Source organism: Mchenga conophoros, linkage group LG18, assembly GCF_057382185.1.
Source record: "Mchenga conophoros isolate Kocher_MC1m ecotype Shallow Benthic linkage group LG18, M_conophoros_male_GT1.1, whole genome shotgun sequence".
Lineage (NCBI taxonomy): Eukaryota > Metazoa > Chordata > Actinopteri > Cichliformes > Cichlidae > Mchenga > Mchenga conophoros.
This window is the reverse complement of record NC_140543.1, coordinates 9,461,225-9,468,842: the sequence shown is the minus strand read 5'-3', so window position 1 is coordinate 9,468,842 and position 7,618 is coordinate 9,461,225.

The following is a 7,618-nucleotide window of genomic DNA, read 5'->3' as shown; positions in this document are numbered from 1 at the left end:
CGATAATAGATAGGCTGAATATATCTTCTCAATTATGGTAAATACCATTCAAGGTTCCCATACTTTGCTTTTGCCATTATATACATCAGCAAATTTCAGTGGTGCAAATGGTACTTTCTACCCTCATACACTTACCTGAAAATGAATTATACACAAAACATACCCCATTTGATAAAATATGATGAACTGTTAAACTATTAGCTCTATAAGCATTTTATTACGTACACCTTGCTAGTCCCAGGTTTAACCCCTTTCATCCATTGACATGACAGCATAACCCAGTTGCTGCAGATACGCCGACTGAACATCCACGATGCGTCCCAAAGGTGATCTACTGGATTGAGATCTGGCGACTGAGAAGGCCAGTGTACAGCGACCCTGTCGTGTTCACAAAACCAGTTTGAGCTTTGTAAGATGCTACGTTTTCCTGCTCGAATAGCCTTTAGAGGCTGTGGTCATAAAGGAACAGACGTGCTCAGCAAAAAGTCAGGTAGGCCATGGCATTTACTCCCGTACACCATTATACCACCAGAAGCCTGAACTGTGACACAAGGCAGGATCAATCCATGCTTTCATGTTCTTTACACCAAATTCTGACCCTACCATCTGAATGTCACAGCAGAAACTCATCCGACTAGGCAACATTATTCTAGTCTCCCGTTATCCAATTTTATTTTGGTGATCCGGTGTCAACTGAAGCCTCAGTTACCTGTTCTAAGCTGACAGGACTTGTACTGTTGCTTTCTTAAGCAGTCTTTCTATTCTCCTCCAACCTCTCGCATCAACGACACATTTAAACCCAGAGAACTGCCGCCAACTGGATATTTTCTCTTTCCTGACCTTTCTCTGTAAACCCTAGAGATAGTTGTGTGGGAAAATACCAGTAGATCAGCAGTTTTTGAAACACTCGGAACAGCCTGTCTGACACTAACAACCATGCCACGTTAAAAGTCATTTAAAGCACCTTTCTTCCCCATTCTGATGCTCAGTTTGAACTTCAGCAGGCCATTTTGACCAGGTCTACATGTCTAAATGCACTAAGCTGCTGCCATGTGATTGGCTGTCTATTACCTAATTTCCTTTACCAAGAAATCAAAGATTAAAAAACCTAATATAATTACACCTAAAAGTTGGTCTTCTGGATCCTTGTCAGATTTGTTTTGTTATTTTGTGAGTGACAGAACCACAAAAGGCAAGGTGCAGTTGTAATAGCATTTACTTTGGGTGGAATCAAATCACACAGTCAAAATACAGCACTATCAAGATGCATTCTCCATGATAACAATGGTTTCACAATACGGTAAGTCTGTAATGCTAAGTACATTAAAACACAATCGCCTACCGTAGGATATCTGTGTTCATGAAGAAGAAAAATGTGTCTGAGAAGCCAAAAAAAGAGCATTATGTATTTAATAACTGTACTGTCGTGCTAGTGTGAGTTATTCTTTAACTTTAATTAACAGTTATCCCTGATTTTCTTTTCTATTCATTGTCCGCCGTCTCTCCCTTTTTAAGGCTGTTATTCTTCTTCTCTGTAAATAAGTTAACTTTAGTTTACCATTCGTCACCACTCGGTGTCAGAGAGTCGTGACTCTGGTCAAACAGGTAGGGAATACATTTAGAGTTCCTTTATGTGAAACATCTGAGCTTTTAGTTTTTAATTTTTATGAGTATGACTAAAAGGCAGTCAATGTTGGCCTGCTTTTAACCTTTTCTATTAAAAACAAACATAAAAAATGGCCTGAAATCATCTGAATCTATAAACATCATGTCCCTGACTAAAATGTTTAGAGACATACAGACCCTGTGACCAAATTAAAAAATAAAATTGCAGGTAATTTAGATAATTGATTTAGATAATGCCTTAAAATAATCCCCTGAATAAGTGCTCAGATTACATTCAAGTAGTGCGACCTACTTCTAAAAAGAAAACCTTAATTTTTGTTCTCATTATGTACATTCAGCTGCTGATTAGCTTCTAATTAACTAATGGTCCATATTAAACTTCATCAGTGTCTCCAGTAGCAGACTCACTGTACTGTACATCTCATTAGAAATTCAAGGGCTGGCTGTCAGCAGCCAGAGAAGTCAGCATATTGGGTTACTAGGCAGAATCTAGGCTTTAAGAAAAAAGACATGCCTTCTCTGTTTTGGCTGCTAGATGGCGGTACAGATCCCCACACATGCTCCTCCCGCCAGTCACACAGCCCTGTTGGCATATAATGAGATGGGGTCCCCATTTCAGCTGTCTCCTAGGCAACTAGGGCTGGGGACAAGAAGAGGGCAGGGTGTGCATCTGCGTGTGTGTTTATATATACATAGATGTGAGTGTGTGTTGTTGTGATTTTCTCAGAAATGAGAGTTTATGAAGAAAGTCAATGTCAGAGCTGATGTGACATTTGCAGTTTAATATTTGTGTAAGAACAGATGATGATGATGATGATGATGCTCAGCAATGACCTTCAGCTGCAAAGAACAAACGTCCTTGACTGTGAACACTAAGACATGCAGGATATTGACTGATTTCTGTGTTGTTTTTATATGTCACAATAAAACCATACAAATATCACACAGAAATACAGGTTTTGTCATCTAAATGTGTCATTTTGAAACAGAAAGAGCCTGAACCATCAAACTCAACAAAGAAACAGCAAACTTACAGATAAGAGCCAGCTTTTACTTTCACCTCAAGTTGTGTGACAAAACTGGGACCAGACATGATTTGCTTTTTGAATAAAAGGCTAGTTTCCGAGTTCTAATTATGATTTTAATGAGAGGCTGTTTTGCATGATACCTGCTGAGCTGAAATTAATGTTTTTCTTGGCGGAAGGAAGTCATGACGGTCTTGTTTCAGTCTAAGCATTCAGAGGAAACAGGTGAGGAACATTTAGAAAATTAGTAGATATAAAATATCCGTTATACATTCCACCAGTTTCTGCAAGTCAAATAAAAAACTTTTTCTAAAAACTTTTTGGAGTCCTTGAAACGCCACACTGACCAGAGGCAAAACTACTCAGCTTATTGAATCTTATCTTAAGGCATTGTGTGTGTGGTCTACAACTACTATAGCAGCAGTTTTCACACATTTTGTGCAAAAAGGAAAAGTCAAAATTACAAAGCATACCTGATTTATATTTGTGCAAAATACACAGATAATCTATGTCATGGGTGTCAAACTCATTTTACTTCTTGTGCAACATACAGCCCAACTGGATCTCAAGAGGGACACAACAGTGAAAAACATTTATTTTCTATAATAAGTGTAAAGGAACAGGAGCATATTCTGAAATAGTTCACATTTTAATGAGACTCGCATTTACAGAATGGCTGAGATGTCTTAAGAAAAACAAATGCATTTACAAGAAAGTGTCTGAATGTCGTATGTTAATGCCACACAACACTGAGTGGTCTACTGTCACTGAACAGAGATCACAAATAAAAAATACAACATTATTTTATGTGAATTTTACCATTCAATTTGTCTAGCTCTAACAATATGTTTAATTGTCCACGTATTTCACTTCTGTGTAACATATGGGGATACAAAAAACACATGATTAAAAAAAGTGTAAGTAATGGCTTTGCTTTAGGTGCCATCATGTGGGATAATTTGGACCCTCTGGCAGGTCACTTCTGGCCTCATGTTTGATACTGTGTCTTTTTTGGCACGACAGCAGTTCTTCTTTTGATTGTATACTCGGGTGACAGCACCTGGGCATGACGCCTGCAATACTTTTGGTTTCTGTGCAATAACCTTAATTTAACTTTTTTTTCCATTAGACAGTATCATTTTGCTACCTCTGGCTCTGGTTTGGCACTCTTTTGAAGGCTTACTTTATTTTCCAAGTGCCTCTTCACATTGCTTGGCTCAGTGTTAGAATTATTGAGGTTTTCCCAGCAGATTGTGGACTGAGGGCTTCTGACCAGTTGAAGCACTGGTGGTTTCTTTTAAGAAATTTCATTCCCCCACCTCCCAAATTGTATGTCCTTCTCACTGATAATTAGCCTTTGATGCGTCACAGTGTAATATGCCATTCATCCTGCAAGTGTCCGAACAGATTTGGATTCTCATTAACACAAGTTTTGTTCCAACAATATAGGGCATAAATTTAACTTTGTAGTTTTAAAGCAAAATTAAAATGTATCCTTTACTTTATGCATCCATGTACGTAACAATATAAAGTGCAAACGGCACATCATCTGGGAACCTCTGTCCTAGAATTGACAGTTTCAGAATTACTCATAACCAATTGTAAGCCATCACTGTACTGTGACTTTACAGTCTACAGTCTACAGTGTGTACATGTTGGAGCACCTATAAGTGATATATTTAACAAAAGAGCATGTTAGTGTTTTATAAGAGTCTCCTAATGTGGTAGCCAGATCAAAATGATTAGTGAGACCCGTTCAGGTATGGAAATGATCTCCTTCCATACTAGCAAAAATAATTTGAAGTTCATGTTACTGCACTGATTGTTTTTCCCACTTCTTCCAATTCTCCATATTCTGTTTTCATACTGCATGAACCACAAGGTTCCACTGTAACACTCTGAAGCCACTAACCTTCACCAAGCCATAAAAAAACCTCAGTCAGATCCTTCTTCCTGCTGTTCTGCTGATGAGAAAAACAGGCAGCAACACCTCTTGTATGTGTAATGACTTCAATCTAAAGTGAGATCACATCCTGGTAACAGCTGCTCTCAGAATACGGGAAATTAAAGCACAACATTTAGGCAATGTATGGAATTAAGTGAAGCCTAAAATATCCAACTTTATGTCCCATAGCTCCAAACAAAAGTACATTTAAAAAAGAAAAAAAATCAGAATTCACCTTCTGATACCAAAAGAAGACGCCTCATTTCCAGAGTGGATGTATCTCTGAGACCTCTAGTTGATTACCTTAAAAGCATTAAATTAGATGTAAAAGCAAAGGCTTGCACCCAGTTGAAGAAAACCTGCCATGTGAAGTAGAGCAGCGCTGATACAAGAGTTAGACCACCCACTGTAGCATACAGCAGGCTCTGAGGCAGGCTATGGAAATCGCAAAGTCATTTTCCATCTGCTAAATGACATAATTTCACATCACTTACACAGTACAGACTGTTTTCGCATAAATCTCCCGACCATATCCAGACAAGTCTGGATATAAAGGAGGTCTAAAAGTAATCAAAATCAAGATGCATGATTAACTGCAAAGCATGCAATTAAAATCAAGCTCTTGACAAAAAGAGTCATTCAAACAGAAATGCAAATAAGAGCATCTAGAGATGATCATGTGCTGGTGAAAACTATAATATGCGGGGCTTCAAAGAACTACTAAAAGAATCTCGAGGTGTGTTTGTTTTGTTAACTACCAATTCCAAGTTCAAGATGTTAATTTGCAGCACAAATTAGATATGCATTTGTACTACAACAGGGGTTAATTTGAGTTAATTTGAGTGATAACTGAACATATGAATGTGTACAATCTGTAGTCAAGAAGTCAGATGTTTGTTTTATGGTATTCTTGTTGTTTGAATGCTGTGGCCAATCAGGTTGCATGCAGGTGAAATGTCTGTGTCGAGACTGCTGAAATGCAACTGATTGATTTAGTTTTTATGAGCATTTTAAAAAATGTGTCTGGATTTCTAAGCAAAGACTGAAATCATGGTCCCCCAATATCTGGCTGGCTCTACCTGAAGTCCCAATAAATTGGCTGCTTACCCCAGAGGCTGATTTATTTTACTATAACACTGTAGAAAACGACTGCACAGGAGTCCCATCGTGTAAAAACCCAGCATTTTTTCAATAGGAATGGCAGAAAAATATGTCATGTACAGAAACTGTCCAGATCTAAACTGCATTTAATAACTTTACAAATAATATTTTTCTTTAAATGAATTCAATATCTCTAAAATATTTTGCCACTAGTTCAGATTAGTGCCTTTACTTCACTTTGGCAATCGTTTTAAAAAGAGAAAAATGTACGACTACTATAAGGCACATGCTTCTGCCAAATGGCATATGTTACCATAAAGCTAACAGCCTTGATAGTGTGACAGGAAGCAGCAAAAGAGCTGATGCAGGGGTCTGTGTTCAGCTGGTGTTCCAGCATTTTTAAAGGAGACCTATTGTGCTCATTTCCAGCACCATATGTTTATTCTTACACTCTCCTAGAGCAGGTTTTTCTAATTGACTTTTCAAAATAATCCTCGGTGCAGCAGCTGAGTTCATCATCTGTCTGATTTGGGACATTTTAAGACATCCTCCCACTTTAAGGTCATCATCTCTTTAAGCCATCTTTCTTCTGATTGGCTGCCTCTCCCACCTGTGGATGGGGGTCATTGTGCTCTGGGTCAGAGTTAGAGTTAGTTAGTCAGAGCCTGAGATAAGAATATTAGGGATATTTGAATTCACTGATATCATGCAGAGCTGAAAAGAGACAAATATGAAGTATTTTGAAATCAAGCTTTTAGAGAAATCAGAACTTTGACCCATTTGACCCCATATTTGACATACACATCCATCGTTTTAACAAGGACAAACTTAAGGTCTCATTATATATTAAAAACGAGGTACAATTTTTGGCATTCATACTTGAAAACACAGAAAACTGTTGAATTTCTTGATCAGCTGTGGATTTTCTAAAGCTCTGAATTGTCATTATTTGAGGTGTATATTCTACACGTTGTGACATGAATGCATAAAATCATGTTGTGATATTATATGATGCAATTGTACAGTGTAGGAATAAAACATAATAACCACTTAGCTTTTAAATATGAAGTAAAAAAAGAAATTACTTCAACATATATTTTGTTACATGAAGTATTTTCATATGAGTGAATGTGAAGCATGGTTTGCTTTTGGACATACGGATGAATTTTAGCCAGCATGCAAAGGATGAACATAGCTTTTAGTTTTGAAAAGTGGAAGTCTTAATCCTGTGAAAGACCTTATAAAATATTTAAAAGAAACCTAAGTAAACCTATGTACTAAGCACTTTGTCCACATGAGATTAAGTGTATCTAAGTGATGCAGACTGGGCTAAAAGATGAACTTCCCAGTGCTCTAGTGAGAATTTGCAGGCAGAGAGCTGTTGGAATACTCTCAACACGAGGCGAACTAACTAGATTTTCATTAGCTTGCAATAGTATTCAAGTTTATTATCAAAATTTAGCTAAAAATGCTATAAATAAACAGAAACAGCAACTCCTAACTACTATCCCAAGTTCACAGATGTGAAGAACATGATTATTATTCATTTTTAAACTACAGAAGAGCACTTTCAAGCTTAAAATTGTTAGCTCCGGGCTATGGATGATATTACACTCATTATCAAGGATTTCCAAGTTGCCAAAATGCGTTACAATTTCTGCAGTGTGTTATTTTATACACACACAACTACAACGTGTATGTTCACAGGTGCATTGTTCAGTAACATATTTATGTCTTAGTCGTATTACAGATCTGTCACTCATTGCTTGGACAACCTAAAAATAAAGAGGGCTCTGCACTCACACAAAGAACGTAGCTAACTGAGAGTTTGCTGCTTGAATGCAGTGTGAAACATCTTCCAGCACAGTGTCTGGTTTTTAGCAGGGTGTTGGCACTGGGGGAACAAATATAAACTGGCACA